At 43.5% G+C, this 25,718-nt stretch overlaps 2 non-coding genes across 2 annotated transcripts; both read left to right on the top strand.

Annotated features, from left to right (window-relative positions):
- Positions 1-23,560: 23,560 nt before the first annotated feature.
- Positions 23,561-23,751, top strand: LOC140556667 (U2 spliceosomal RNA). Its single transcript, XR_011979748.1, has one exon. It is a non-coding gene; the product is annotated as a U2 spliceosomal RNA (small nuclear RNA).
- Positions 23,752-23,760: 9 nt separating this feature from the next.
- Positions 23,761-23,833, top strand: trnav-cac (transfer RNA valine (anticodon CAC)). Its single transcript has one exon. It is a non-coding gene; the product is annotated as a tRNA-Val (tRNA).
- The last annotated feature ends 1,885 nt before the right edge of the window (positions 23,834-25,718 follow it).

Raw genomic sequence — 25,718 nt, 5'->3', positions numbered from 1 at the left:
GAGGTTCCTAATAAACTGGGCCCAGTTTCTCAAAGTCATCTTAGTGTTACGAACATCTTAACTGGTAGAGCGAGTGTTCAGTGTGATGCTGACCCGACCATTTAAGAATCAGCTTTGTGCTGAGAGGCCTTTGGGAAACTCAGCCCTGACCAGTAAGTGAAACATATCTCATGGTTCCTCTTGCTGGGTCTTCTTCAAGCTTTTAGGGAGTTTCTCCATGTGAGTCTTGGCTCCTTCTTCTTTATGCTCTTGCACAGTTACTCATTTTGAGTCTTGGCTCCTTCTCAATCTAACTAAAATGCTACAAGAGTGTTTTTTCTGTTGGAGTCTTGGTTCCTCTCAGTGGTTTTCTCCTTTCTGCTCTTAGAAAGTTTCTGCATGTCAGCCTTGGTTCCCCTTCATGCACCTTCTTTATGCTTCCTGTCAGGTCTTGGTTTTTAAGCTCCTTTGGAGTTTCTTGTCTCTCCCAGGGAGCTTTTCTGCCAACTTCCCTCAGCAATGCTCATTGTGAGGTCGCATCCAGGTTTCTGGAAACTTGTAGTAAAACAGTAGCTTATATAAATGAATTGAATTTGAATGGGAAGGAATAGAGAGTGTGTCTGGCTCTTTGCTTTGGCAGGCCCATATGTTAGCCAAGAAGGGGAAAGCCAGAGAGCAGGAGGAGAATGTGTGTTTGTTTCATCAAACAGTGAGAGGTGGAGTGTGTTTAAATATGAACATTGCATCTGTGTGAGGGATCTGCTACATCCTGAGGGAACCTCAAAGTTTCCAGAGTGATTAATGATGAGAGAGAAGAGTTTCAGTAGTTTCACTCTGTCTCAGTATTCATATAGGAAGTTTCAAACAGTGCCAGGCAGACTCCTTACTCCTCATTTTACTGTTCATTACTATCAGAAATATGGTATAACTCATACACTCTTACTCTCTTCTAAAGCACCTTCTTGAGGAGCCACCTAAGATGCTTTTGATGCACATTTTAAATGTATTTTTTTAATTAATGCAAACATTTCGTGTTAATTGCAGTATTTTTTAGTAATAAGTCTAATAAATGTAACCCTCCTGTTTAGGGCCCAGCTGTTAGACCATTTGGCCAATGAAACCCGTCATTATTGAAACCTTATAGATTTATCAGCTAAAGCCCCTCAGCAAAGAAGTAATGGTTTAAAAATGGTTGTAATAACACATTTAAATATTGAAATACATTACAATATGAGGACTACAATGCCCAGGAACCCAGTAGCATGGTATTAGGTAATCTAGTCACTGCATTATAATCCCCTTAACGCAGAAAGGCTTATTACACACTATGGCGTATTACTATTATTATTGGACTTCTGTCTAAACTGGCGAGGCTATTCTAGGTTAATAGAAGTTTGTAATAACACTTTATATTAATAATATAATATTTAACATAATAATATCTAGTAAAATCACAGAAGGAGCACAAACGTTAACTTAATAAATAACGTTTTGATATTTTAAAACCCAGAAATGTAAAATAAATGTCAATTATAAAGGTTCTTTACCAATTCAGACATTTTTATAATCAGTTCTTTAATGCAAAGAAACATGGTTTTTCAAGGTCTTCGCTCCAATAACCCTTTGTAGCATCTTTATTTTTAAGATTGCAGCCCACTAATATCAAGCAAATGGCACCATGGCTAACTTTATTCAATGTATTATTGCCTTGGATGCATAATTCAAGCATTTAAGCCTGACATTTCAGATCACAATATCTTCAACATGCAAGATGGAAAGCCTACATTCTATCAGGTGTGCCCAAACTTTTGACTGGTCCTCCTACAAAGCCTTTTGTTCATCACTTCCTTTATTTTTTGTTGTCTTGTGTTATTTTTTTTTTTTGTCCGTGGGGGTGAGGGGGGGATATTTCCTTCCCCTGCTTCCGTCTAGCTGACGGCTGGTGAGTGTACACCTGTCAGCCGGAGCTGCAGCAGAAGTCCTGATGCCTTTTAAACGGCGAGTTCAGCTGGCTGTCCCAGGACAGGGCCGCAGATACCGCTCCCCAGCTCCCTGCAGTGCTCCCAACAGCAAAAGCAACCCACAGCAATATTTGTTTTGTAGCTGTTACAGCATTTTATTTTCGACAGCAAATCTCCGCTGCCGGAGCAAACACGGCACTTGGGGAATTTTGTGGGGGGGGAGGAGGGGTGTGAGAACATCGCCAAGCACACTGTCCCGAGAGGACTAGCCTCAATAAGGGCAGAAATCAATAGTGATCTCCAGCCGTTTAGGACTCAAAAGCAAGAGCTTTGCCCTGCCGAGGCCAGCAGGCAACAGGGAAAAAAAAGCTCTAACGGGGTACGTTGAATATGCTTGGCAGAATATGCACGTTGCCAAGTCAGCCAAAAAGCAACTTATAGCGTAGTCTGAGAGTTGTAATGAAACCGAAACGTATTAATAATAAAAACTGTGGATTTTATAGAGAGAATGGTGAACGTCTGGTCGTGGTCATAGCAGTTTTGTCCACGTTAACGCACATCTTACCAAGTTTGGGCCCAACTTCCTCCGGTAGGACACTTTTTACAGAGGCTAGTGACATATTAGCGTATTAGCCTCTACTGCTGAGCTCAGAGGGTAGATTATACTTTATTTATGCTAAAATATGGATAAAATGTCATAATTAAACCTCATTCTCTTTTTCACACACACACACACACACACACACACACACACACACTTCAATACAGTAGTAATTATGCATGCTAACCTTTTTTGGCAGATGTACACTACATGTCCAAATGTTTGTGGACACCCCTTCTAATGGATGCTACTTCAGCTACTTTAAGTTGCATCCATTGCTGACATGAAAAGATGGAAAAGAAAGACACACACACGGCTTGTCTTGTTCCTGTAGAGAAGTACTGCCAATAGAATAGGACTCATGAACCTATTGGCATCATGCTGCCTAATGCCAGGCGTGGGTTAGAGGGGGGTATAAAGCCCCCCAGCATTGAGCTGTGGAGCAGTGGAAGAACTGTGTTCTCTGGAATGATGGTTGGTGGTACTCCATCCAGTACTTTTGGGATGAGTTGAGGACAGTCAGTAACACTGGGTAACTATAGCTGCCAGGTTTACTGTAGGTAGACAGAAGGTCTGATGGACGAAAAAGTGATTGAACATCCTTGATCTTTTTAGACTCGGTCATGATACTCTCTTGGTGAAAGGTCAGAAGGTCAGAAAGGCAGGGGTACTGTTGCCACAGCTCATCGAGCCCTTCCTCAGTTTCGTTGTTCCACCTGAGAGCTGCTGCAGCATCTCTCTTTCTCTTCAGCAGGTTTCTATAAGCGCGTCAGAGATCACTCTGTCCTCCTATTGGTTCCCGTCAAGGCACATGTCGAACTAGGCCGAAAAATACAAAAAATACTGACTGACATGCAGCGCCCCAGACGTCACGTCACGTCATCGAACTGCTGTTTATTAGCATGAACACATCCTTTCCACACTCTCGAGCTCGTGTCTCCTCTGTGGAAAGACCTCCTCCTTCATTCAGTCCAACTTTACTACAGTGTAAAATTACAGTTACTGACTCGCACCTTGATTTTAATGAATCTCTGTCTCTCAACCTGCCTCACTTTCTCTGCCTCACTCCCTTTCATCTGCCTCTCTTCCTGTCTTACCTTCACTCTACCTTTCTGTCTCTCTCTGTGTCTTTCTTCCTGTCTTTCCCTCACTCTACCTTTCTGTCTCTCTCTCTGTCTTTCTGTCTCCCTCTCACTCTACCTTTCTGTCTCTCTCTCTGTCTTTCTGTTTTCCCCTCACTCTACCTTTCTGTCTCTCTCTCTGTCTTTCTTTGTGTCTTTCCCTCACTCTACCTTTCTGTCTCTCTCATCTGCCTCTTTTTCTGTCATCCCCTCACTCTACCTTTCTGTCTCTCTCTCTGTCTTTCTGTTTTCCCCTCTCTGTCTCTTTCTGCCTCTCTCTCTCTCTCTCTCTCTCTCTCTCTCTCTCTCTCTCTCTCTCTGTCTTTCTTTCTGTCTGTCCCACACTCTACCTTTGTCTCTTTCATCTGTCTCTCCTTCTGCCTTACCCTCACTCTACCGTTTGTCTCTCTCTCTGTCTTTCTTTGTGTCTTTCCCACACTCTACCTTTCTGTCTCTCTCTCTGTCTTTCTTTCTGTCTGTCCCACACTCTACCTATCGGTCTCTCTCATCTGCCTCTCCTTCTGTCTTCCCCTCACTCTACCTCTCTGTCTCTTTCATCTGCCTCTCCTTCTGTCTTCCCCTCACTCCACCTTTCTGTCTCCTTCTCTCTCTGTCTTTCTTTGTCTATCTTTGTCTTTTATTCTCTCTCTCTCTCTCTCTCTCTCTCTGTGCCTTTTTTCTGTCTCTCCCTCACCCCACGTCTCTCTCTCTCTCACTCTGTCTCTTTCTGTCTCTCTCTCTGTCTTTCTGTCTCTTTTTCTGTCTCCCTCTCTCGATCCTTCTTTCAGTCTCTCTCCCCCTTGTCTCCTCACTCTCTGCTGCCTCTCTGTCTCTGTGTCCTTCTTTCCGTCTCTCCATCTCCCTGCCTCTACATGTCTTGCCTCTATCACTCTCTTTCTCTCAATCTGCCTCTTTTGTCTCTCTCCCCCTCTATTTTTGTCATTTGCCTCTCTCCTTCTGCCTCTCTCTTCTCACTTTCTCTCTCTACCTTTCTTTTGTTCTCTACCTCTTCCTCTCCACCTGCTGTTAACCTCTCACACCTGCTTTGGTGTGTATGTATGTGTATGTGTGTGTCCTCTGCCACTGAAAGGTGGGATCACTAAAGCAACATGGCAGAGGGTCATGAAATGCATCACCCTAAAAAGTGAGGAAGAACACTCTGTATAGTGTGTGTGTGAGACTGGTGTGTGTGTGTGTGTGTGTTCCAGCAGCTCGGTGCAAGGATCTGCAGAAGAGCCTCTAGAAACATCACTGTTCAGGTTCCGTCTTGGATTGTATTGGACGCTGCGTGATGGTTACTGAGACTGTCGCAGCGCTGCGCGAGAGCTGAGAGGGGTTTTGGTGTGTGTCTCAGTGAGGCAGTCGCAGGCACTGTATGTATGTGTGCTTTTCTGAGGCAGAGGCACAGCTCTGATGAGTCGTTAGCTATGCAAATGAGCTTTTCTACAGTTGCACTGTTTCCTTCTTCTCTTTGTCCAGGCTGCTTATCACCCCCCTCACACACACATCAGGATGCCTGTGATTGATTGCTTCTGCCCGCTTCCCAAGGACTCTCTCCTCGCGTGTGGGGACAGCCATGCCCGGCCGACCTCAGCGGCCTTTGATTAATGCTGCCTGCCCGGGAGAAGAACAGAAGGGTGGAGAACACAAGGTTCCTCATGTCCAAGCAACAGTTTGACAAAAACTCCAGTTTTAAACACTATTTCCCCCTTTACTCTACCATATACAGCACAGCAGCAAATTCAGAGGCCACCAGTCAAAGGCCTCCACCTTATTTGGCCATGCCCACTTTCAAAAGTTTGTTTCCTCCACCTTTGTGTTTAAATTTCCGGCCATTTGGTATGTAGGGGTTTATGGTCATATCGTATTCATAGTGAACACATTCTGAAGTGGACGCTAATGCTAATGCTACCACTGTGGACAGGAAGCAGCTAGCTATGATAAACCAACATTCCAGCAGGTATTAAATATGCTTGCTTTCCAACAAAACATAACAGGTGCAGTGAAGCACCATCTAACTTCTATCCACCACCTTTCAAAGAAGAGGACCTGCATCTGTGGTTGAAGGTGCTGAATTTAAAACATCCACCCAAACGTCCATGCGTCTGTTTTTACCATTTTGTGGAGGGGAAACTCGATTATGAAGCTCCAATGAAGCTTTGAATGTTTCAGGTGTTTGTGAGGCTGTCAGGTAAAGCATTAGCCTAAGAGCTAACCTAAGAAGTTCACAAGCCCCAACACGTCAATTTCATCGGAGCTTCATAACCAAGCCATTTCTCTGGGTAAGGAATTTCTGGTGTTCCACAAAACGGTAAGAGCAGACATATGGACGTTTGGGTGGATGTTTTAAATGTAGCACCTCCAACCACAGACTTTGGAAGGTGGTGGATATAAGTTATATGGTGCTTCACAGCACTCCAATCTTATTGTTGTTGCACTTGTTCAAGTGAATGTCCCTGTTATTCCAGTTATTGTGACTTCTCCTAAGGTGCATAGCAAGAAAGCAGATGTAGGCCACGCCCACACTGTGGTGGAAACCAATTCCCATTGGTTTGTAATTGCGAAGCCTTCCCCCACAAAGCCACCAAGTCCCATGCATGAGACTCTGGCAGCACTGGGCAGCTCCTTTAGCGACAGGCTGCTTCACCCCAAGTGTGTGAAGGAGCGGTATCGCAGGTCCTTCCTTCCTGCTGCCGTCAGACTGCACAACCAGCACTGCTCCCAGCGGACCACATACACACACACTTAACTACACACACATGTTCATGTTCAGGGAATACTATGTGCAATATCCCACCCCCATGTGCAATTAAGAGTCTTTTGCTGTAAACAATATTGTTTATTGCTTTTTTTAATTCTTATTTATATTGTGTATATAGTGTAAATTATTTATCTAAATTTTTGTAACTGAGTGTCCTGCTATCCCTTTCTGCTGTCACACTGTGAATTTCCCCACTGCGGGACTAATAAAGGACTATCTTATCTTATCTTATCTTATCTTGTCTCTCAGTCAACAAGCATTTTTAAGGGTTTTTGTCTTTAAGAATGAAAAAACGAGCAGTAAATTCCCAGGGTTCTTCCTCTACCCAGGGTAAATCCACCTTAGAGACACTGTGATGGATGTTGATCAAGATTAGCCTTTCAATCATCTCTCCTGCAAGTTCCAGAAGCTCCTAAACATCTATGAAGTCTTGGTGGAGGGAAGGTGAGGTGTTTTGACTTCAGTGAAGAATCAAAGGTTGCTTCTTGGATGTTCTTACTAGGTCTGCTAAGAGGCTCGACCTCCACAAGTAGAGCCTACAATAATGAAACTAAGGGGGTTTTCATAAGAGAGCTTTTTTCTTTGGGAGGTTCTGTTTGCTTTGGGAGTCTTAGACCTCATGTACACCTGGTCACTTCACATGACTAGTATCTCTATTGGATCCTGGTAAGACTTTAGCCACATTTGTATACAAAGGGTCGTCCGGCCGACTGATCGCTGTGTTGGAATATGCAAATACACTCATTCCACCCATTCAGCCTCTTATGTGCTGTGTAAAATTTGCAATTTTTCGTGCCGTCATTCTCCATGATTATCTTCCTCTCAGACACGGATCACATGTCCAGTGACGTACTGCAGAGGGAGGTCTTTTGGTTGTACTTGGAAGGGCTTTGGTTGTTGAGATAACATGTGGCTCAAAAGTGTTTCAGACCACCTCCTGAAGTGGTTTGAATGGTCTGGGTGCGTTAGTTTACACTTGTAGTTTCATGTGGTTTGGCCTGATCCAGATATAATTGGGATACTCCAATCACAGTCACACAGTAACTGTGCGAAACTACCTCCACCATGTTTGGGAGCTGTACTTTAGCCTGGCCTGTTCTTACTTTAAAACGATGCTCTATTACGCCACCAAGAGTGTGGTTCAAATAGTATTGTATAAAGTGAATTCTGGAACTTCTACACAGAGCTCAGTCATTGGGTTAGAGTTTACCCATTGGAGAAGAACATCTTGTATTGCTGTGTCCCTTCAGGACCTCTGCAGAATCAATAGTGTGTTGTAATGGTGTTACTGGTGGTCCATGTATAAAAGCAGCTTCTCTTCTCTGTCCACAGTTTCTGTATTTACATTTATAGTAAGACACACTGTGGTATTAATGTGTGTGTCAAAGTCCATAGAGACTCAACATTGCTAATGTGGCATTAGCAGCATGCAGGCCTTGCCCAGCAGCACTACAGCACTACAGATGGCATTACCGTCACTATAACGGTGTTAGCATCACTATAGCAGTATTAACATTGCTAATGTGGTGTTAGCAACCGCCAGCATTCCTACCACAGCATCGACATAACTATCGAGGCATTGCTAACATGCCAGCTGCTGGCCTCACCCAGCATTGCTACCATTGCGTTAGCTTCACTTCTGCTGTGTTTTTATTGCTATTGTGGTGTTAGCATCACTACTGTCCAGCCCTGTCACTCCACTGCTGTATTCTCTCTTCACTGGCTTCCTGTAGCTGCTGCCTGCATCAGATTCAAAACCCTGATGCTGGCCTTCAAAGCCAAGAATGGACCAGCCACTGATGGCGATGGTCAAAAGCCGATCTGCACCAAGAGCCCTTCCAGCTTCAAGTACGGCTCGGCTCGACCCGCCATCCTTTAAGATCTACGGAATATGAACGTCCAGGCTGTTTTCTGTCCTGCACCGAAGTGGTGAAACAAACTTCCCCTGGGTGTCCGAACAGCAGAGTCCAACGCTCGCTGTCTTCAAACCCAGACTGAAGACCCTCCTCTTCTGAGAGTACTTGGGCGAAAAGTAGAGTACTATGGTCACCATACTAACTTGTGCTTAGTAGAGTCTAAGTAGAGTCTTTGTCTATTTAAAGTAGTTGAGGTTATTCTTGAGTAAACAGTGAAGCACTTTTGTAAGTCGCTCTGGATAAACTCTGTAAATGTAAATATACCATGTCAGCCTCACCCAGCATTGCTTCCATGGCATTAGTCACAAGCCATGTTCATGAGGTCTTCATAAGGCTAAAGTTTTACCAGTTATGGTCACATGAAAAGCTACATGAAACATAACAGAGGTAATTTTAAGCCACAGAACTTTTTCACTATAAAGAGCAGATATTTTGTTCCCAAACATTGTTAAAATGCCTTTGACGATTCCATGCAGCCAATGCAGGGTTTGTGTGTGTGTGTGTGTGTTTTGCTTCCGTTTAGTCATTTTCAAGTCCTCCTACTATCTACAAATCCAACTAGGAGGGTGAAGGCTAGCACAGCCTTCCTCAGACACACGTGAAGCTCCACCACATCTTCTCAATCTGCCGCTAACACAACATTACTGAGCTCAACATGCTCAGAGGAGGAGAATTAGCTAACTGCCCTCGCTAGCATAGCCTCTGTTGGGTGATGGGGGGGGGGGGGGGGTGCTTCTGTTCTTCATACTTCAGGATACCAAAAGGGGTTCTTCAATGTCAAGGCCATTGCTCAAAGAACCCTTTGAAGTTTTATTTTAAGTGTAATGTTCTATATCATATCTGTCTAAAAAAAGGGTGATCTATAATAGTTTAATAAAGTACACTGCATTTGGTTCATTCTTACAGACAACAGTCTATCATCATATCAGTTCACACCAGACATGTCAGCTCTGCATTAGCACATCCACACTGCCTCTGACTCACTTTCCTGAGTCGAGTGGGAATATCAGCTCATTGTTCCCTCTTTCTTTTCTAATTAACCAGCTTAATAGCGGCACTAAAACCTGCTACGACCAACAGCAGAACTGTTTACTGCGAGGAAATCATAATCACAGGTTTGTTACTGCAGTTGCTGTCAGAGAAGAGCCTCGGCACGGCACTGCGTCAGTGCAGGAGCTTCTCTGTAATTACTAAGCCAAGGAGATCATAATAATATTGCAGTAATGAGGTTTTAAATACAGCTTCTAATGCTGTAGAAAGCCAGAGTGTGTGATTTGATTGGACATTTGTGACATTTATGCTTCAGTTGCACATGAATATCAAATTAAATCAAATCAAATAAATCACTTTTATTGTAAAGGTGAGTGAAAAACTAGGGTGCATTGTCCCTCATACATATACACACATTATACACACTCTCTATTCACACTATCGCACTGGTAAAAGCAGGTAAATGTACAGGTTTGCTATTATCTGAATTTTCACATTATCTACAAAAGGCACTGGATGGGTGTGAGTTCAGGTGTAGTCTGGGTGGGGAAAGTCTTTATGGGTGCTGTGTGACTGTGCATAGGGTTTCCAGTCGTAAGTGCCGGGTGCAGAGTTGTGTTTGTATGGATTCTCGAACGTTCCGTCTACAACCAACTGTCTCTCTTTCTCACTCTGAACAATCTTCAGGACCCCCACCAGTCTGGCTTCAAAGCTGCACACTCTACTGAAACTGCTCTCATTGCAGTTACAGAGAAGCTCCATGCAGCTAAAGCTGCCAGACTGTCCTCGGTTCTGATCCTTCTTGACCTCTCCGCAGCTTTTGACACAGTGGACCACAAGATCCTCCTGTCTATCCTTGCCGGTCTTGGAATTACCGGCTCTGCATGGCAATGGTTCGCATCATACCTGCAGGGACGCTCATACCAGGTAACGTGGCAGGGCGACACGTCCGCTCCTTGTAGTCTCTCCACTGGCGTTCCACAAGGCTCAGTTCTTGGTCCTCTTCTTTTCTCACTATACACCCACTCTCTTGGTAAAGTGATCTCCTCCCATGGATTCTCTTACCACTGCTACGCCGACGACACTCAACTCATGCTCTCTTTCCCACCGTCTGACACACAGGTCTCCACCCGTATCTCAGCATGCCTCGCCGACGTCTCGTCTTGGATGGCGGCTCACCACCTCAAACTCAACCCCAGCAAGACGGAGTTGCTGTACATCCCGGGAACTGCTGGACCCAGAAACGATCTTGCCATCACCTTCGAGAACTCACTGGTCACTCCCTCTACTGAAGCCCGAAGCCTTGGTGTAGTGATGGATGATCAGTTATCGTTCTCAAGTCATGTTGCAAACGTAACTCGGTCCTGCAGATTTCTTCTGTACAACATCCGGAGAATTCGACCCTTCCTCTCTAGAGAGGCCACCCAGGTGCTTGTTCAGTCTCTCGTCACTTCCAGACTTGACTACTGCAACTCTCTTCTGGCTGGTCTCCCTCTGCGCACCATCAGGCCCCTGCAACTCATCCAGAATGCAGCGGCACGGGTCGTCTTCAATGTCCCTAAATTCAGCCATGTCACTCCACTGCTGCGTTCTCTCCACTGGCTTCCTGTAGCTGCCCGCATCAGATTTAAAACCCTGACGCTGGCCTACAAAGCCAAGAACGGACCAGCCCCTCCGTATCTGATGGCAATGGTCAAAAGCCGATCCGCACCAAGAGCCCTTCGAGCTTCAAGTACGGCTCGGCTCGACCCACCATCCCTCAAAATCCGCGGAAGACAAGCGTCCAGGCTTTTTTCTGTCCTGGCACCAAAATGGTGGAACGAGCTGCCCCTGGATGTCCGAACGGCCGAGTCGCTCGCTGTCTTCAAACGCAGACTGAAGACCCACCTCTTCAGAGAGTACTTGGACGAATAGTTCTATGGTTGCCTTATTGTATTGTGTTTAGTAATGTCTAAGCTTGGAGGTATCTTTTGTATTAGTCTATTCTAACTAGCTGAGGTTTTCTTGGGTAAATAGCAAAGCACTTTGTAAGTCGCTCTGGATAAGAGCGTCTGCTAAATGCCATAAATGTAAATGTAAATGTAGGTGTGATGATACAGATGAGGGCCACAGTCCACAAGCTATTGTTCATTCAGCAGCCTGATTGCTTGAGGATAGAAGCTGTCTCTGAACCTCTGACCTGGTTCTGGTAGTAAAATAGAGGACTAAATCCAATGCATAGACAAATAGTGTAGGACAGAAGGACTGGTGGGTGTAAGACCAACAGCTCGCCCAGCTAACATGGACTAAACCACTGACTGAAGATTTGAGATTTTAGGCAAGGCTTTAGGCATCTAATCACATCTCTCTCAGCAATATAAGAGTTTTGTTTCCTGTAGAAGCTCCAGATCTCATCAGAACAGATGCAGGTCAACATAAATCCAGTAAAAAGTAACAAGAAACAAGAGCTTCTCATTCTGAAGAAAGAAAGTAGTGAGATCTTGTCTGTGAGCTAGTCTGAAGAACAGAGCTCGGTTCCTCCAGGTTTCTCCTGGACGCCCCCCCCCCCCCCCCCAGTCCAGCCAGCACAGCGTGGAGGATGTGTTCAACTCCATCATCATCAGTAGCAGCAGCAGCAGCAGCTCACCTGATTTACCATCATTAAGCCCTGATTTACCGCCAAACCAGGTGTTGATCTGAGGAGAACTCTAAATAATACTAGACTCCATGAGGAGAACTTTGGAGATGTTCTAATGATGAACACAGTGATGGAGAACCACTATATATATTCTAATAGATTTAATATCTGATAACTGAACCTCTAAAATGTCATATCTGGTATCTATTAAAAAATGCATTTCAGAGATCTTGACTTACTCGTTAAAACTTAGAAGTAAGGACTTAGGACTGATTAGGCGGGTGTGATTTTAAGCTAAACCGGCTTGCCATGGTCTTGGACATCTTTGCTAAGTTTGTCCAGAAATATGGTATTCTCTCACTTCTGCTTCTACAGTTTTATTGCTCTCAGCTACTCCTTCCACTGCACCACTCACTACAACAATACCCCAATATGGGGCATCAGTGGCGTTTCACACTGCTAAAGACTGATTCCTGGTTAAAACACTGCAGAGTTCCAGTGAAACAAGCGTAAAAGCAATGTTCTTTCTTAAAGGGTACATTTCTTTTCCTTTTTTTTCCTATTTTCTGCTGAACTGCTGCTTGGGATTGGGACCATTGGGACCTGCTGCCTGGGTCCAAGGCTGGTCCCTGGTTGGAGCAATCCCACCAGTGGGATTGTAATGTTCAGAGTAGGATAAAACTGTGGAGGAACCCCTTAAGGTGCTACGAGGGGCCTGTTCCAAATGGAAGAACCCCTCAAGTTCCTCAAGAACCTCATACTAGTTTACTGTACGTTATAAAAACTGGCAAAAACTGCTATAAAATTCAAAAATACCACAGTTTTCATGATCTGGTCATCTCTGCACAATTACTGCCTGTTGATTCCCCACATCGCTCTACAGCTGACTTACAGCTGAGCTGCTCAGTCACATACCAGAACCCCTCACTGGTCAGGCCATGAGTTCTCACTCTGTGCAGACCATCACAGTCAGGCAGAACTCACTCACGAAAGGGTTAAGGAGCTGGGGTGTATTCTACCTCTCAATACAGGAAGAAAATACTGGCCACCCTTTCTCAGACGAAAGTGATTTAGATGGCAAAGCCGCTCCAGGCAATGCTCTTACAGTCTCTGCCTCTCAATCCAATAAGGTGGCAGAAGAGATACGGCCAGACGCAGCCTCTCAGCCCTAACTCGTCCGCTCGTCCCATAAAATCTGGCCTGAAAAACAAAGATCAGAAGCCTTTTGATAAACACTACTGTATGCGTTTCATAAAGACCACCTGGGGCTATATGATCTTAAAGAGTCCCTGCGGAGGTCTCTCTGACGGATAATGGAGTCTTCTCCTCAGCTCCTAGCTCTGCGTCTTAAGTAATATGGCAGTGAATGAAACCGGCTTCAGAGAAGTTTGGGGAAAAAAACAAAAAAACATGCCTGCACGACATATGAGAGCAGCCGTCCATTTTATGATTTGCTTTATGAGAGTACACAGCAGGACCTGCCTGCAGTTTGTCTTTCCCCAGGCTACCATTTGCTTTGACAGGCGGTAGAGTGGTGTAGCTTTGCTCCCGATTCCTGCCAGTCCACACAACTGCTTCTAGAAGAGGAACTCTCTGTCTGTGCTCCTCTCCTCTCCTGTTTTCAGCTTTGATTGATAAAGCATCTTGTCACTGTGTTGTCCCTCAGCTAGCCTCACTTCCTGTGCTTGGGTTATGTGATACAATAGCGGACAGGGAAGGGTAAAGGGCAGCTGCTGTGACGAGCTGCTCTAAGGGTTCTTCTGCTTTTAGAGGTGTTTGGAGGGCTCAGGGCCAGTTCACAAACAACCCACCTGACATTTGTACCAGAAATGGGGAAATGCTGAAGTTTAGCCCTGGCTTAATTGCTTTGTTGCTAGTCTGGATTAGTACAAAGATCAGCTGGTTGCTGGTAGTTGGTTTCAGATCATCTAAGCTGTCATCCAGAGGAAAACCTACCCTATACTGGTAAAAGAAAAACTGGTTAAGATGGTTGACCAACTGTCGTACACTCTTGACCAGCATAGGGTATGTTTTCATATGAGTTCAATGGTGTAGCTGGCCTATCAGCATGACCGACTTGACCAAGCTGCTCATGCTGGTCAACTTTGGTCAAGATGATAAACCAAGTAAACCATCAAACTCAAAACAAATACATACTCTATGCTGGTCAAAAGTTAATATGGTCAACGATCTCGAGCTTGATCCTGAGCCGGCCACACTGTTTTTTCTCAGCAGAGTAGTGTTTGGTATCATTGGACTTGAATGGTCCATCATAGATGTCTTGTAGATGCTCCTACCATTCAACCAACATTCAACTGACTATGTATTAAATGCAGCTGAACTGGAATGTAGGCTGAAGTTGAATGTAAATGCTAGTCTGTTGAATCAACCCTAAAACCTAACCCTAACCTAAACCTTAAATCTAGCCCTAAACCTGGGTCGTAGTGTTACATTCAGTGGATAGTAATTTACATTCAACTTAGACATCAGTTGCATTTAATAGGCATTCAGTTGAATGTCAGGTCAACATCTACAACACATCTGGAATGAACTGTCCAAGTAAGGTGCTACCTAGTATTTCTTCTATTTGTTTAATTTGCATGATTTAAATGTAATTAAGTTTTAATTATTACATTTATACAGTTACATTTACCTTTCAACAGGTAACTCATCAATCTACACTCCTGACCTTTGACATTAGTTTTGATATCAGAACAAATGAACAAATAGAGGCCGGACATAAATTAGAGAGTAGCAATAGTGACCCAGATGTACTGAAGGTATGTACCAGGATCTCAATGAAGCCATTATAGGGGAGAGTTGAGAAATATTGCATATTGATTAAAACATATATTTTTTTAAATCAAGTATTTAATATGTGTTTCAATGGTAAGACAGGGGTCAAGGAGGACATGGTGAATATCTTCAAGAACAAGCATGGAGTCAGAGTACACAGAGATGACTAATCTGGTACCAACAGTCATAAATTAGTTTTTCTTAGCACTTAGCATTAGAAAGTTGGCACCCATCCAAAACTTTAACTCCTGAATACAGGAAGATGAGGAAAATGAATGGCTAAAATGATTCTGTGGATAAGATGCAGAGGTAAATTTGAGTGTCATCAGCATGACAGTACAATTTGAGGCTGTGATGCCGAATAACATCTCCAAGGGGCAGAATACAGATCATAAAAAACAGGGGGCCAAGAACAGAGCCTTGGGGAACACCATAAGAGCTTCCCATATAGGTTTTCGTTCTTTAAATAAAAAATGTCTTCTCACAATTTTTATATCAGGGAACATTTGTTTGAATGTTTCTGCTAGTTTCAAAGAGCTTTGGATAATAAATAAATTACTAAGATAACCCCATGCTTTTGCAATGGTCAGATTCAAATCAGAGTGCTAAATGCATGCAATGCACAATGTACTGCAATATCTGTGAAGTACACAGAACATACTTTACAATACATTAAATCCACATTGCAATAAACTAGTTGTAAAGCAAACTAAGGACACACTTTATGGTATGTAGAAAATACAATAACCAACGCGATGTAACAAATGGCTGTAAAGATGACGGATTGGAGGAGGGTGGAGGATGAAATACCACCCAGCCCATCTGAAGGACAACGGCTCATCCATCCAGCTTCTGCAGTGATCAATCAGGGAGGAAGTCTTCATGCAAGAGTGGCCCAGCAAAAAGGAGCAAATTCAGCCAGCAGCAAAGCCAGTGCCAGTCACGGTGTGTGTGTGCATGTGTGTGTGTGTGTGTGTGTGTGTGTGTGTGAGAGAGAGATCATGCTTCTAATTCATGTTCAAGGTCACCACTCTTCAATTGTGTTTTGGGCGTTGTGTGAACTGTGGCGTGGTCATCTCATTTTTCAAGCCAAAACACTGAATACCCCAGAGGTATAACAACTGTGTAGAACATGTTCTGGCCACACAGCAGGCGCTGCTGCACTGGTACATGCAGGCACTGATGTATCTGTGCATAATAAAATAGCCTTCCTCAAATAATCACAGCAGCGTCCACAAAGCACCTCAGGGGTTGACACACATTCTACAGTTTATACCAGCCTGTACAATTCTACCAATCATATGCTGCACATCCAAAGCCAAGGGTACTGATCAAAAGTTTCCCCTTTGCTACAGTAACTGCGTCAACATTTCTGTAAAGGCTTTGCACTGGATACTGGAACACTGCTGTAAAGATTTAATGGCCTCCAGTTCCAAGATCTTTAGTGAGGCCAACGTCTGGAATGCAAACACCACTCCAGCTCATCCCAAAGGGGTTAATTCCAGCTTTGTCATTTCAAGGCATTGCCTCAACCTATCCCAAAAGTGTTCAGTGGAGCTTCATGACTTCAACTTATCCCAAAAGCGTTCAGTTGAGCTTCATGACTTCAACCTATTCTAAAAGTGTTCAGTTAAGCTTCATCCCTTCATCTTATCCCAAAAGTGTTCAGTTAAGCTTCATCCCTTCATCTTATCCCAAAAGTGTTCAGTGGAGCTTCATGTCTTTTGTGTGTCCCAAAAGTGTTCAGTGGAGCTTAATTCCTTAAACATATCCCAAAAGTGTTTAGTGGAGCTTCATCCCTTCATCTTATCCCAAAAGTATTCGGTAAAGCTTGTTCAGTAAAGCTTCTTTCCATCAGCCTATCCCTGTGTGTTCAGTGTTCAGTGGAGCTTCATCCATTCAACATATTCCAAAAAGAGTTCAGTGGGGCTTCATCCCTTCAACTCATCCCTCAAGTGTTCAGTGGAGCTTCATTGCCTCAACTTATCCCACAAGTGTTAAGTGGAGCTTCATCCCTTCATCTTATCCCAAAATTATTCAGTGGAGCTTCATTCCTTAAACTTATCCCAAAAATGTTCAATAAAGCTTCATCTCTTCAGCCTATCCCTAAAGTGTTTAATGGAACTTCATCCCTTCAACTCATCCCAAAACCTATTCTAAAAGTGTTTAGTTGAGCTTTGTTTCTTCAACCTATCCCAAAAGTGTTCAGTGGAGCTTCATTCCTTAAACTTATCCCAAAAATGTTCAATAAAGCTTCATCCCTTCAGCCTATCCCTAAAGTGTTCAGTGGAGCTTCATCCCTTCAACTCAAAAGTGTTCAGTGGAGCTTCATCCCTTCAACTCATCCCAAAAGTGTTCAGTGGAGCTTCATCCCTTCAACTCATCCCAAAAGTGTTCAGTGGATCTTCATGTCTTTGTCTTATCCCAATGGTATAAAGGCTTGGTCATTCTCTTCATCTTGGTCCCCACATATTATCCTAATATTACTCAGTGGAGCTTTATTAACTGCACTGTCTGTATTAAATGTCCATCTGCTGTTACTGATCTCAAAATGGTTCACCAATGTGTTAAAACTCTTCCTTATCATTAAGGTTTCAATTAAGCTTCCTTACTGTCATTTATCCCAAAAGTGTTGAGTGGCGCTTCGACAGTTTATCTCATCCCAAAGGTGTTTGATGGAGCTTCATCTCCATCGAGCACCATTGTCAATTGAATTGGGGTCAATTGGACCTGCTCAACATTTTTATACATGCCACAGAGAGCACAGAGAGACTGTTAGGTATGCTGTATACACTCTTAGGCAATCACTTCGATATCCTATCTGAGACTTAACAGTATAAATGTTTGCTTGAGTGAGCAAATTTACCCACAGTTCTGAACATGCCGGCAGAACGTTTGAAGTATGTATAGCCTTCAGTGATATCTGGGGGACCTTGTGTTGATATATTTATTAGCCGTGGTGAGCTGGCACGACTACAGCAGCTTATCTTAATCTTTTTTTTGTATTATCTGTGCTGCAGGTGGTTTAAAGGAGCCAAAAAATATTTTGTAAAATATAACCATAACATTTTAACACCCTGTTATTGAATCTCCAAATGACACACATTTTTTCTTTCGTGTCAGACTTTACATCACTGAGATGGCCCACAGTAGCCCCATAGCTTAGCTTAGGATAGCTTAGCCTACAGCACACTGTAACAAGTGATTCCTGAGCCGTACAGGACAGTGTTGCTGTCCTCTCTGGGTCCTCTTGGCACAGTGTGCAGTTAGCTAGCTGATGAGATTGTGCCCAGTTGGCTCTTTTCCCTTCTCTAGTCGATCTAGTGTTAGCATTTAGTCTTTTAGCTGCTCCCCTGTGCCCCCTGGCTAGGCCAAAGTAGCAACCAACTGGCTTCGCAACTCGCCACAGAGCAGTACTTCACCTGGTCGGCTTCCTGGTCATCTTTGAGCCTTTTTAGCCTCTCTATTATATTCTCTATAAATACCTGTTAAATTGACTTCCACTAATTGTCTGGGTTTATTAACATTTTGGGGCGTTGAGACTGTTGTGTAACAGTTTTGGAGGTTTGGGAATCAGCCTTTGATGGATTTTGCTTTTGAAAGAGGACAAAACAGTGATAGAGGTTCATGGTTTGGGAGTCGTCAGACACACTCTGATACTGCTTAACATTCTCTTCTCTCAGAACGAACTCTCTCTTTTTATCTTCTCTGAGTAAATGGTCACTCAGCCCGACCTGCTGGAGGATTGCCCGCTGAGGTCCCTTCTACCTGCGTCAGACCAGCTGCCACTTACCAGTCCGACCAGCAGACCCCCATCCACCACCATCCATACAAGACCAGCGGCACACCCTCCTACCACTGCTACCTGTTTAATGACCATGTTCAAACCTAAATGGACTCTTAACTATCTGCCACTATTAATATCACCACTATTACCCATCATTACTCTCATTACTCTGACCATCACTGCAATGACTATATTAAGTTCTACTACACCATGATTATTATACTATGATTATGATCAGAGCAGTTCAACAGTAAAGATGGTTTGGTAATTTTTATCCATAATGTTTAAATAGTTCTGATCACAGGAGGACGGGTTGGGTCCCCCTTGTGAGTCTTGGTTCCTCCCAAGGTTTCTTCCTCCAGCTCTGAGGGAGTTTTTCCTTGCCACTGTCGCCGTTGGGGCTCACTGGGGGTCTTTGATCCTTCATGTCTTCTTACGTTATTTCTTTTTTGTTTCTGTCTTTTACTAATTACTAATTATGTGAAGCTGCTTTGTGATGACAGCAGTTGTAAAAAGCTATACAAATAAATCTGACTTAAATTATTGAATTATCGCAAAATTTCAATACTGTATCGATTCTTAAAAATTAAGTAACAACTTTTGATTCATGATTTTTATCATTTTTTATTAATTAGTTTACATGCAAAGATTAGTTGCAGACAATGGTTGGTTTTGCATTGTTTTCAAACCCAAAGCACTAGATAACAGTCTTGCACCATCAGTCTTCAGATCCCACTGTTCTGGATAAAACTATTCTTTTACTCAGATTTTATGCAGATGATGGTGTTTTTATACTATATTATAGTTTTATCAAAATTAGATTAGATTTTTTTAATTGCTATATATTGGATGGTAACCCCTGTATTAAGATACAGATATCTTTTACATCAGTTTTTTTTTTTTTATATCAGTTTTGCCAATACACATCCCTAATGACTATGCATATGCCATACAATATTTAACATGAGACAAAGTCCTTGCATTAAACAAAAATAAATGTGCTATGCTCCACATGTCATTTATCATTTAAGTGCATGTGTATTACCATTAAAAAACAGAGGCCACATAACCTTAGCAACACTGTATGACAGTGTGCAGTTATCCACTACGCTATACCAACCACATGTAAATCAGGTTTACATAGCAGAAAGAAAAGCAAGGATCAGGTGTTTAATGATACAGGCTTTCATTTTTGCACCTACAGTATGCTCAATGTTAAACCCCTGCCTTCAGTTTTTCAGAGCTTATTAATTGATTACACCAGTTCGTATGGGGCCATCATAAGTGTCATCACTTCAGATCCCTGAGTGCACACAGACCTGGAGCAGATGGCGCTGAATGATGCATTTCGTCGGAACAGTAAATATTGACAGGTGTGTCGGGTGCTTTCCCGCAGCTCTCTGCGGGCTGTGGAAAAGGGGGCATACTAATTGGCAACCTCCAAAGCGAGCCAAGCCATTGGCAGCTGCCTGACAGACTCATATTGACCGTGCCTGGGTGAGCTTGTCCCACACTCAGCCGCCCTGCTTGCTCCCTGACAACAATGGCTACTCTGACAAGCTGGCCGCCTGGCCAAGAACTCATTTTTGAACAGATTTGACATCAATTGCTGTCCTGGACTCCTCAGTGAGCCAAAATCGATGGCCTCACCTGGGTCCATTTGGCTTTTTTTTAAATTGCAACAATTTCAGCCTCCACGGGGCAAGGAGATGTGTCTCTGCTCGTCCAACGGGCCGCTCAGGTCGCCACTCTGCAGACTGCAGGTGAGCTGCAGGCCCGGCAGGGCTGCGGCACACCCATCCACACACACTCTCTGTGAAGGCTTTGCACCGCATTAAATGAATCATCAAAGCCGCAACAAAAAGCGTTTGATCTACCTGCGACTTGGTTTAGATCCTTCAAACAGTTTAATTAACAGAGTCATTTGTTGACCCAAGGCTTCAGGGAGATTTCAGGGAGATCAGAGACGTTCGAGCACAAAGCAGCAGCTCCTGCAGTGGAAAATGACACAAAATATGAGGTTTCGGAGTCAGCGCTGAAGTCAAGAAAGGTGGTGCAGGGAGACTGGGCTCTCTTAGGCAATGACAACTCACTACATGAACCAGGATGACCGTTACAGATGAAAGTCCACTCAAAATCACTGCAGGATGGCCTCCAAAAGTGTGTTCCTAAGCACTGGCCTGTAGCCTAATGAGAACAGACGAGTGTGAAGTGATATAAGCATTAACAGCCCTCAAATTAAGGATTTTAACAGGCTCTGTAAGTCCAAAGGCAGGCATACTGGGGGGCTCTGAGTGGTCTGATGTGCCACCACTATGGCCCAGGAGGGGGAGCAAGTTCAAATCCTGAGTCTGAGAGAGCACAATTGACCGTACTCGCTCCAGGTGGGTAGATGGTGCTCTTTACCCTCATCACTCTTAAGCGATGTTGGCAGGTACAGGTGCCTGTTGGCAGGTGTGGTAGACACAGTGCTTCGGCAGCAGTTTGAAAAGAGGCAGGAAGTCTTTACCCTGCTAGTGCCGGGTGCACTGCTAGTGCCAGGGGGAGCTACGAACATGTGGATTAATTGGCAGTACATAATTAGCAGAAAAAAGGACAAATATGAGAAATAAAATTTAAAGGCAGACATACAATCTATAACTTTTGCCATGATAATGCTTTTGTAAATAAAATGATAAACAGTAATGGAATTGTACTATTTCTATTACCCTTTCAGATACTCCTTTTTAAAGTACGTCTACACTCTTGGTTCTGTAAGTGATACCATAGAAGAAGAACCTTTATATTGGTAAAGAACCTTTACATTAAGAACAGGTTAACAAACATGGTTCTTTATGGTCACCAGGGCTGAGAGGGTAAAACTAGCATGTACTCCTTCTCCTTTCTATCCAATATATAACACAAATTACCCAATCCATGTTTATGTGAACTCCCCCTATCACTAGCAATGCCTCCTTCAATACACGTAAAGCCAGCCACCGCCTCCTTTTGAACTGCCACTGAGCACAGCAGTGTTAGGTAGCCAGCATGCCTCCCATCTCTGACACAACAGCTAATAGATGCCTGTGCTGGCCATCATCACACCAGGAGTACATCACTCCTGGAAGGAAGGGAAGGAAGTGCCATCAACCCACCCCTGAGAAAGCCAGACCAGTTTTGATCTCCTGTGCTCTCTCGGACTCTGACTGCTAATGGCAAGCTGGGATTCAACCCAGCGATCCTCGGATTACAGTGGCAGCGCCATAGTCCACTGTAATAGCAGCGCAACAGACCACTTTGAGACCCCACTACATCTTTTCAAGCTGCTGTTGACACACATCATTTTACAGCTGACTGCGCTTGGAGAACACTAACTGCCAATGTCTCTGTAAGCTAATGATGCTAACGTCATGTGTTTGTAGTCTCTGGGACTTCCGGCCACGGACTAGCTGTGGTATCACCTGCGATCTCATGATGATAGTGCCAACTCTGAAATGGCTGTGAGCCCTGCATTTGGTCAGGCTACATTAATATTTACATGTAAGGCATTTAGCAGACGCTCTTCGCTCATGGTCATGGAAAATGTGGTCATTACATTGTAACACATTGCCTTTATCGTATAATTAGACACACAATACACAATGATAGGGATTTTATAGGCATCTCATCCCATGCCATCTCACTTGTGTAATTTGCAATAAATGTCGATAACATTATGGCCTGCATTATGGTGTCTTATCCTGGTATCATCCTTTCCATTGCACATTGCTGCCATGCTTCCTCTATACCCGTTAACTTCCCGCTCTGCTACTTCGTAGCTTCTATACCTTGCACTGTGGCTTCTTCTCCCACCTCCCACAACGGTCTTGCACTATTCCCGAAATGGAAACATAGTCGTGCAGCACCTGCATCGAAGTTGTTGTCCACTTGCTTCGGAGAAAAGTGTCTTCCAGATGAACATATGTAAATCTGAACATAACTGTAAACATATGCTGTAAGCCTGCCGTTATCTCACAGTTTGCAGATGGCTTAGGGCTAGGCGCCTCCACATGGTTATGCCACTCCCCCACCAGCTACTCTCTGAGACAAGCTGCTGTTCAGGAATGTTTCTTTATGAAGGATGGCGCAGCAGGTTGCTAACATTGCTGTATGATCACACGGATGGCGCATAAACGCCGGCGCAAGCAGAGGAAGATGGGAGGCGGCCATAAATCCAGCGCAGGCCTTCGTCACCACGCTTGGTTTGGAGGTAAAAAAGAACCTAGGAAAAGGGAAAAAAAGAAGAGTGGTGGAGGAAAAGACCAAGCGCTGGCTCTCCTGTAATGAACCGGACGTAAATCAAGAGCAGGCCTCACTCCCCACAGATGCACTTCATCACGGCCCGCACGTTCATTATTAAGCAGCATAGAAACTGATGAAACAGCTAGAGCGGCCAAGAGGCGGGAACAAATGGAAGTGGAGAAGAGGGAGATATCCCTCAGCACCACAGCGGCTTGTAATAGACAGGACAGACATTTTTATTTTACATTAAATTACATTTCTATATATGTCTGTTTGTTTAAAAAGATGCCATGCTTTTTTTTTTGAAGGGCTGTCCGCACATTGCAAGGTTCCTGGTCAGTTAAAAGTGAAGTACAGTTAAAGCTGTAGATTTTCATGCAAATTCTGGATTGCTGTAAATACGTAGGCCTCATTTAAATTTAGGCATTTCTCTACTTTACTAAAGTTACTGATAAAATGCATCAATCATTACAGGACAGTGCACTGGGTACTAATGAGCCAGAACGGTAAAACAAAGCAAAATGCACAGCAAAATGTCCAAAAAAACATCTTCCAAACAGACACACTTCTTCTTCAAAGGCTTATTATACCGAGGTGAGCTTCCCAAAAGCTAATAATGTAACGCTAATTACTTTATTAACTAGTTTCTAGGAATATTAATTAATTAACAGGTATTTCTGTTATCTCACTGAGGTGGTTTACAGTGGTCTTGGCTGCTACAGGGCTTGGGTCAGTCAATATGCTTCAGTCAATCAAGTCATCAGATGCTGTCCAGCTTGTTTACTGTATTAAAAAGATCCAGTGTAGTATCTGTTCTTATCAGTTTAATATCTGATAAGTCCTCTATATGAGGACAATATATCAAATTGATTTTTGAACCCGGGAGCCGAAAGAAGAGCTTGCTCCTTCCACTCCATGCATCAACCTGGTATGGCAGTACCTCCAGGAATGGTGCACCTCCTTATTTTGGAGTTTCTGTAGTGTAATGGTTATCACGTTCGCCTCACGCGCGAAAGTCCCCCGGTTGGAAACCGGGCAGAAACAATGTTGCTTTATCCAGATGAACTGCCTTTGCTCCACATCTTCTCTTTGGGGCAGTGGTGACTCAGCAGTTAGAGCTCCAGGCTATTGGTGACAGGGTTGTGGGTTTAATACCCGGGCTCTGCAAGCTGCTAAATTAACAGATTAAATAAAGAGCTGAATATCTATATTCATTGCTAATTATCTAAATGATCTGGCATGTAAATATGGAGAATTTACAACAGCTTCCCTAAACTTTCCGTAACTAAAGGAAGAATCTGAAATGGCTCGCAAAGGTGAGTCTTAGCACCCAAATCTTCTACAAATCATCTACAGTGGCATCTGTCAAGGGGTGGCTATATTAGGCAGCAAGTGAACAGTCAGTTCTTGAAGGTAATGTTGATGTTAAAAGCAAGAAAATTGGGCAAGATTGAGAATCTGAGCCACCAAACGGTGATGTTTTAGACGACTGAAGGGTCAGAACACCTCCAAAACATCAGGCAGGTCTTGTATGGAGTTCCGGACATGCAGTGGTCAGTACCTACCACAAGTGCTCCAAGAAGGGACAACCTGTAAACTGGCGCTAAGCCATCTTACAACTTGCAGGACTTGCTGCTATTGTAAGTCTTGGTGCCAGATACCATAGGACACCTTCAGAGGTCTTGGGAAGTCTCGATGGCATGAGTTCATGCCTCCATGGGTCAGATCCTTAGTGGCAGCACAACAGGGACCTACTCAATATTAGGCAGGCGGTGCAGGCGGTGCTTATGGCTGAACTGTGCACTGTTTCATGGCTCATTTCTTTCCACCGAATTAAAAATATATTTTTTTCAAAAGAAATAGAACATAATAGCAATGTTTTTTTGTTTTTTTTAATTGCTTATGATTTACTTATGATCACTGGTCAGTGATCATCAAGTCCCAAAATCTCAGAATGGTTTTAATGTTTCTGCTTAAGGTAACAGCATCTTTATTAATTTATTATTTAAAACTGTTTATTTTTACCAGTTTAAAGACACATTGAGTTCTGTTGAGCAGTACATGCTGATATCATGTTATTTACATATTAGCCTTTTTGCTGGGGGGTGTCATTAGTGGACTTTTAGCTGGAAATTATGCATTTTAATCAAGGAATACCTTTTAAAAGAATATACGTAGTGCAACAAAAGAATTGTCAACAGTAAACTAAACCCGTATTCCCCACTGCTTTGCATAACTACATGCCAGCGTGACTCGTTAATGCAAATGGCATCTTTAATGAAGACGCAAATGACATCTTTACCAACGATGATACTGTTTAATGTGCACTTAATGGTAAGAATCAACATTACGCACACACACAGCGAAACCTGCATAATGGTTTCCATATTAATCTTCATCCAGAGATCCCTGCGGCTTACGGTGTATGTTGACAGCCATCTTAACTCTCAGAAGTCACCAAACTGTGCTAGACAACAGCACTTTGGGACCAGTACTGAAGAACCCTGTTCTCTATGCTCCACCCTGTTGACGTGACGTCAGAGAATTGCAATTCAAAAAAGCCAGAGGTCTTAAAGAACAGCCTCAATGAATTACTGAAAAACGTAGCATAAGCACAGTCTGGTAGCTGGTTGTGTGTTCTTTTTAAACTGTATGACTTTGTATAAAAATATGTCGGCTTACCACCGAATCTCAGAAAAAAAGTCTCACCATTGGTCTGAAAGTGTTCCTACAAACTTCTATTACCAAAGAATAGGCCCAGCAGTTGGTACAAAAGTCCCCGTAATTACTGAGTAATACACCTTAGTGTGTGATAAGCCATGCTGCATTAAGGGGTTATAAACAGTGACCCTACCCTCAATGTGCTCTGCATATATGCACATACCGCTTTCGCATTCGGCTTTATCTAGAAAAATGATTCTCAAAACTG

This window comes from Salminus brasiliensis, chromosome 5 (assembly GCF_030463535.1).
Source record: "Salminus brasiliensis chromosome 5, fSalBra1.hap2, whole genome shotgun sequence".
NCBI classification, from domain to species: domain Eukaryota; kingdom Metazoa; phylum Chordata; class Actinopteri; order Characiformes; family Bryconidae; genus Salminus; species Salminus brasiliensis.
The sequence above is the reverse complement of the archived record's forward strand: the minus strand, read 5'-3'. Positions and strand labels throughout refer to the sequence as shown.